The sequence below is a fragment of the Micropterus salmoides genome, unplaced genomic scaffold, assembly GCF_014851395.1.
Source record: "Micropterus salmoides isolate LMB-PRFRI ecotype aquatic unplaced genomic scaffold, ASM1485139v1 Ms_hic_scaffold_1, whole genome shotgun sequence".
Taxonomy (NCBI): Eukaryota; Metazoa; Chordata; class Actinopteri; order Centrarchiformes; family Centrarchidae; genus Micropterus; species Micropterus salmoides.
Window position 1 is genome coordinate 54155342 of NW_024040040.1, and position 7957 is coordinate 54163298.

Consider the following 7957-nt stretch of genomic DNA (forward strand, 5'->3'; position numbering starts at 1 on the left):
ATGTAAAGACATGTTAATAGTTAAATTTAATATCGTGCCAGACGACAAAACCAGGGAGGCTTGTTGGCATCGCATTGTAAATTTGTAGCCTAATTATCATCACAGTGTTCTTATTGTAGCTCAAATCTTTATTATGTATTTTATGGGCTCTTCTTTTATCTGTAATGTGATTAAGATGTACAACTGCACATATGGCCATTGTAATTGTAGGAGCCAGAGGAGAGGGGGAATAATCCGAGAGAGAATTTAATTTCCAAGATTAATCTACAAGTAAAAAAACTTGATTATTCTCTGACATTATAGTCACACAGTTATGAGAGAAACTTCACTTTGCAAGGCTGCTACATCACACACACACACGTCTGTCGTGTATTAGGCTATGCATGCAGTGGAAAGTTATATTAAACATTGCTATCGGATTTAGCAGTGAGGAAATACTCGTGAGTTTATCCCACAATCACTATCATTCACCTTAGAGACTTTGCCTTGGATTGGGCATATTCAGAAGCAAACAGAGTGATTTTCAATTTTTTTATGTAATTTAATTTCAGGAAATTTTCGATTTTTCTTCTTGTAAATTTCACACTTCACATGTGAATTCAATTATAGACTACAGATGGGCTCCATCTAAGAAACTAACCCGTTAATTAATTAAGATTCCTGTCTAAAATCACAGAGGGTGCAGGGCTCGCTGTCTGAATGTGATGCTGTTGTGTTCAGAACTTCATTGCAGCCGCAGTGAAACAAATTAGGATGAAATCTAAACATATTTTATGAAGTGGTGTGTTTTAATATCCTACTTCTCATCATTAACACTGAGTACAGATATGGTGTGTAGTCCACGTGCAGGGTATCCTCGAGTTAACCACGAACAAAACCTGCTCGGAGTAGTTTAGAGATGCAGTGTAAATTGCCATGGCAACAGATCTCGGTAACACCTATCCACCTTTAACCGGGAAGTTACACCTGACATCACAAAGTTACTCCTGAAGTTACATGGATAAGCCAGTTACCCTGCTTTGTAGTACAGGCCACAGGGCAGACGAACTACAAACTAACAGGGAGTAAAGCTAACTGAATCACACAGCGAACTGTCACAAAATGAAACATAATACAGATGACATAAGTGCCTTGCAGACAAAGCAAAGAACACAGAGACGGTAAAATAGAAACACTGATGAACTCAAAATTACTAGGAAACCTGATGAATAAACAATTGACCAAAGTAACACACACACTACAGAGAAGAGCAAACACAAGGGAAAGGAATGAACACAGAAAACAAATGCAAAACACACCCCACCAACCCAAACCCATGACAATTACATTCATACAGGCAGCTTTTTAAATTTTTTTAATTTAATTTTGATATAATTTTTAATAAATTAAATCATTCATTTAAAAATCTGTATAGAATATAATAGAATAAAAACCATTTATTGTCATTGTACAAAATAGACAGTGGAATTAGGCCTCCTTTTTAGTGCAATCTGATTAAATAATCCTAAATGTATCACATATTTTGATTGACTATTTTACATACCTGAAAAATACAGAGCCAGGGTGAGGTTGTATAATCCAAGAAAAAAATTCCTACATGAAAATGGTAGATTTACAAGAACTTGGAAATTCCCTAAAAAAAATCCCAATTTTCTTCTGAATATGCCCACTTCACCGCAAAGTCTGATGAGGGCTGAAATCAACAGTATTTCATCGTTGCTAAATCTGGCTGTGAAGGATCCTATAATATAATTTTCTGCATGCATAATACATGGCAGAGGTATGCGTGGTATTTTGCAGCCTTACAAAGTGAAGCGATAGTTCCTCTCATAAATGTTTTATGTTATATATAATGTCAGAGATTATTTAAAATTTTAACTTGTCGATTTGTGATAATTAGTTCCTCATAAAGTTTTTCCTCAGATTATTATTACCCCTCTCCCCAGGCTCCATTTTTTATTTTATTACAATGTACTTATTATGCAGTTGTACCTTGAACTTGTACATTTTAATCACATTACACATAAGAGTCCATAAAATACACAATAGAAAATTACAACAAGAACACTGTTAAGTTAATTGCAAATTTACTCACTACACTGCCAACAAGCCTCCCTGGCTTTACTGGCTGCCACAGTGTTAGATTTGGTAGTTTCATCATATATAAATATATGCATAATCAAAGTGCATTCTTCGTGGGAAAATGCGGAGCATGCGCCCGTTATGAAGAAACTCTGCCTGCGCGACTCAACCAACATCTTATTCACCGTTGTGAAAGATGACAACATGTAGATCAGAGTGAGTCAAGTATGTTTCGCAACTTTTCCAACAACTATGTGGTGATACATAGGTCTACATTTTTTCCAAACTTCGATACAGGTAATAACTGAATGTCAAAAAAGTAAATAGGTAGGTTACAGCAGAATTTTATTATTAAAATTAAAAATCCCAGCCTTTGTTGGGATTCCTCTGTCAGTCACTGCTGGATGAAGCTCTTCTCTCCACTCTACCTCCCAGTAACATGGCCCAGTCAGAGCCTCTCCACACACAAGCTGATGCTGCTGCTTCAACCTCTCTGGATCATCAGGACACAGCTGATCCTCTCTCAACACCTCCACCTTTCTGACCCCTCACACTCTGACAGAGATCACCAGCTGATGAGAGAAGAAGACAGAGAGCAGAAGTCATAATCAGTTTACAGAGACTCCCTTCATCAGCTGTCAGTCAGTGATGCAGCACATCCAGTATAAAGACCAGCAGGGACTTCAGTCCTGTTCAGACCAGAAGTGGAGCGGCTGTGTAGCGTAGCCAGCTTCCTTTCAGCTCTCATGTTAACGTATTGGAGTGAACACACTGAGACCTGCAGAGACTTTGGCCATCAGCTCTGTTTACTCTGCAGGTTTCACTCAAGTCCACAGTGGAAATAAAGTGCTGAGAGTCCCTGAACGCATCATGACTGCAGAGACAGAGAGATATTCACTGCTCACTGGAATGATGGATTTACTGCTGTTAAAAGCTGTTAAAAACCAGCCGCTCAGTCACATTTGAATATTTCAGCTACTTTGGAAATATTACAGGACAAATCTGTAAATATGGAGACTGTTCTAAAAACATCTGGACCAAACTAAAGACACATAGACAGATATATATATGATGTTAAAGGTCCTACATGTTCATACAAAGACTGAACAGCTAAACATTAGCTATGCTTACTGGACTTCAGCAGAGGTTCTGCTCTGTAGAAAGACTGATCAGTAGTTTAGTGTTGAAATGAGAGAACAAACACTTTGAGATCAGATTTGATGGTCCGACAGTTTGATGAATGAGGACCACTGTCTCTATACATCTTGTGATGCTGTCAGCTGGAATCCAGCTTTATTTCCTGGAGACATGAACACAACAACAACAGTCGTCTTCACATCAACTCAAACACATGATCACTGGCTGTTCTCTCTCTCTGTCTTTCTGTCCAATCCTGAAGCCTGTCACCATTCTCCTCTCACAGCTTCACTGAGGTAAGCAGCCGCTGAGAAGGTTGGAGGTTTACAGGAAATACTGGATCTCTGCTTTGATACTAACTGTGTTTAGTACAATACTGCTGAAACCAGCATGGACTGACTCCAACCCTCTACTGACCTCAGAGTCTCCAGTCTGCAGTGTGGACTCTCCACAGATCAGACAGCAGCTTCACTCCTGAATCCTGCAGCTTGTTGTCACCCAGCTCCAGCTCTCTCAGATGGGAGGGGTTGGACTTCAGAGCTGAGGCCAGAGAAGCACAGCTGATCTCTGACAAACTGCAGCTCCACAATCTGAATAAAGAATAAATGATGGAGATAAAAATCCATTTCTAATCAATTCAATGAGCTTTTCCCTAAAATGAGTAGAGGGACTTTGTCATTGTGTTATTGTGGATCATCATAATGTCAGCCAATAACATGCTGCTGATCTCAGGCCAGTGTGTGCGTGTGTGTGTGTGTGTGTGTGTGTGTGTGTGTGTGTGTGTGTGTTCTGAAGGATCAATATCAGTGATCAGAGATTATTTGTGAAAAGACATTGAAACCAACAGAAACAAAGAAATATAGCACTTTAAATAACTACACACTGTAAAGCATTAGTGAAGTATTAGTAAATACGGAATTCATCATTTATAAACCATTGTTCTTACATTAATACACATTAGTCAGTCATTTCTAAACAGTTATACATGTTGTATTCTTTATTAATAAGCTCATCTATAATGTGCTTAATAATTGTATTTTCATACTTTATACATAATCGGTTCACTATTTATAAATGAAGTATTATTTTACTGACAAACCATTTATATATGAGTTGTTAATGGTTCATAGATTTTTTTTTTATACTTTCCCGAGAAAGAATATAAACAATCTCAGCGTAACTCGTAAATCTACCAGTGGCAAAGCCCAAAGGATGCTACTAAGGGGGCTTCACACCTGAAAGTCTGCACCAAGGTCCGAACCAAAGTTCATGTTTTGATACATTCGGTTAGTTTTGGTTTGGTTTCACACTGCAATTCTGCGACCGCACTAAAGGACTTTACCTGACAGACCTGCGTCCTGTCGTCATCGTCTACGTTGGCTGCGTCTCCCTGTACTTGACATTGATTGGTTTATTAAACAGTTCAGCGGGGAGCTTTGACTAGAATGAATGAATAAAAAATGTACATATGCATATTTGCCACTATATTGTTATTATTATAGCATTACTACCTGCAGCACCAACTATACTGAAGGCTAGTTCAAATTCGCAATTAAACGTCCTCGTTGTGCGAACATTATATTGTCGCCAACAGGACAGGAGGAGAAGACAGCAAACAATCTGCACCTCCGTTTGAGCAGAGACCAGAGCGATGGGTGGCAGTGTGCTTCTATTGTGGCCGTCTGTATCTAAAGATGAGCTGTCATGGGAGATTTATATTTGTGTGCTTATTTCAATGCATTTCTCCATGCATTTACTTGTTTCCAGTTTAAACAGCAACCGCCAAACTTCCTGTAAATAGTCTGAAAGTCTGAACCATCCACAAAATGCTTTCACACCAGAAACGAACCAAACCATGATTCAGTTTGATCCGGACCGAGACTACCTCTTTTGGTCGGACCAAATTCTGTCTGTTTGGTCCGGACCGTGGTCCGGGGGAGGTTTCACACCTGCAATTTTGGTTCGTACCAAACTGAACAGTCCGAAAGTCCGGACCAAACGATGTAGGTGTGAAAGCCCCCGAAGACTACCTGAAAGATGCCCCAGCTAACGTTACTGGTGGCATGGAACAGCCTCAGTCCTGGGGTCTCATTTATAAAACTGTACGTAGGGCACACTTGTAAGCAAGTTCCATTTATAAATCACATGACACTGACGTTCCTTTTGGTGAAGCTGAAGCTGTTTGGTGGGTAAAAAACGCACTTTAATGCAAAGCCTGTGCACCGGAGCAAAGGGGGCCCCGGAGCTCCGCCCCTTTATAACCGATCTGCAGGAAGGGGCCTCCCTCTGAGGCCCTCTGATTCTTGTGTGTTACAATATCATTTGTAAATGCTTTGTAAGATATAGACAGTCCTCACTTTAGATGAGCTCACACAAAATACTTACTAACCATTAGTAACCAGAATTAAACATAAATTGTAGAATTAAGTGTCATAAAACATCTATGAACACGTCCTATTAGACCATTTCTAAATAACTAAAAAAATAAAAAACATGCTGTTATGTAATAATTTTCTTACACTTTCCAAATGATCTAATGAACCATTAACAACTCATATATAACTGAATAACTGACCTCAGAGTCTCCAGTCTGCAGTGTGGATCCTCCAGAAAACCACACAGCAGCTTCACTCCTGAATCCTGCAGCTTGTTGTCACCCAGCTCCAGCTCTCTCAGATGGGAGGGGTTGGACTTCAGAGCTGAGGCCAGAGAAGCACAGCTGATCTCTGACAAACTGCAGCTCCACAATCTGAATAAAGAATAAATGATGGAGATAAAAATCCATTTCTAATCAATTCAATGAGCTTTTCCCTAAAATGAGTAGAGGGACTTTGTCATTGTGTTATTGTGGATCATCATAATGTCAGCCTTCTACAGACATCATCCAAATGTCAGCACAACATTCATACACCTATTCATGTCAACACAGATCAATAACATGCTGCTGATCTCAGGCCAGTCTGTGTGTGTGTTCTTTTAATGACAAACCATTTATATATGAGTTGTTAATGGTTCATAAGATTAATTTTTTTTAAACTTTCCCGAGAAAGAATATAAACAATCTCAGCATAACTCGTAAATCTACCAGTGGCAAAGCCCAAAGGATGCTACTTAGACTACCTGAAAGATGCCCCAGCTAAAATTACTGTTGGCATGGAAAAGCCTCACCGTTACAGTCCTGGGGTCTCATTTATAAAACTGTGCATAGAAACCTCACTAAAAGTGTACGTGCTCCCAAAAGCCAAAAATGGCATCCACCAAAAGATATTCAGACTTGTGCGTACGCACACTTGTATGCAAGTTCCATTTATAAATCACAATCAACTTGAAATGTGGGGCATGTGAGGGAGCTCCATGTCCAACCCTTCAAATGCCCATAGTTGCCTATAAATGGTCAGTGAAACGCCGCTCATTAATATTAATACGTCCTGACTGCAGGAAGAAAAGGAGGCAAACTCTGACAGAGAAGCTACAAAACGAGATTTAACTCAGTGACACTGACGTTCCTTTTGGTGAAGCTGAAGCTGTTTGGTGGGTAAAAAAACGCACTTTAATGCAACGCTTACGGCCCTTTATAACCGATCTGCAGGAAGGGGCCTCCCTCTGAGTAGTGACGTCACTGACCGGAGGGACACACAGACAGACGGGATGACCCAGGTACATTTATTGGCATTGTTCAAACATTAAGAATGCTGAGTACACAAAAATGAATGTAGTTTTTTCAAATTAAATGATTTTAGTGTTTTTTCAGCTACATAAACTGTTTGTGGCCTTACAAAATGTCATGTGGTGCGACCATAATTTATTTTAAAATTAATTAATTTCCTTAACATGCTTAACAGTTTTTACAAGTTCTCAGTTAAATAAAGGTTTTAGATACAATGTATTTGATTTTCTTTTGGGTTTTTGTAAATAATGATCTTATATTTTTGCTCTATAATGTCACAATCCCCTTCTTATATGTAGTTAATTGATCATTTTTCTCTGTAAATTGCATAAAACTGATAAAAATATTTAAAAAATACCATTCACTTAAACTTACTGTATCAGTAATTAATATTTCAGTCACAGGAATGAGATATTTTATTTTTAATTTAATACAATTATTGTTATTATTGGTCGCACCACATGATGAGTGGTCGCTCCAAATGACATGAACACTGCATATCATTAAAAATATATATTTAAGGAGCTCAATAAACAAAAACTTCTAAACAAAAAATATATTTCACCAGATATCATTATTAAAATTTAAAAGAATTTTCATGAACACAAACATTTCATAAAATTTTTTGGATGAAAATGTCATTACAAACATTTACTTTAGTGCAGTACACATTCACGGCTTTGTTTTGAACAAACATAACTTGACAATATATTTAATCTAATTTCATTAACTGCAGGTATGTTTTTCCTCATTTATTGGGTGTGTCAGAGGTGTTACCCAATCAGCAGCCACATTTAAAAGACAGTGAAGTCCAGTGGTTGGCGTACGCAACAGGATGTTCAAGGCACCACCATTTCTGTTGAAATAAATGCTCTGCTACATTTTGTTAGGGCTAAAGTTGGCTTCAAACTGAAAATAACTCTACATTTACTTGATTTCACAGGGGAATGGAACGCGGTTCTCCTGTGTGAAAGTCCTGGGTTTGACTCAGCCAACACGGCCAATAGAGATCGTTAAAAAACGTAAACATGGGTCGTAAAGCAACACAATAAATCAAGTGAGGATGGACGT

General features: G+C 38.5%; 1 long non-coding RNA gene across 1 annotated transcript; it reads right to left on the bottom strand.

Annotated features, from left to right (window-relative positions):
* Window positions 1-1341: 1341 nt before the first annotated feature.
* LOC119914052 lies at window positions 1342-5849 on the bottom strand. The gene is made up of 2 exons (XR_005446716.1): window positions 5795-5849; window positions 1342-2654 (listed from the first exon to the last, which is right to left on the bottom strand). It is a non-coding gene; the product is annotated as an uncharacterized LOC119914052 (long non-coding RNA).
* Between the last annotated feature and the right edge of the window lie 2108 nt (window positions 5850-7957).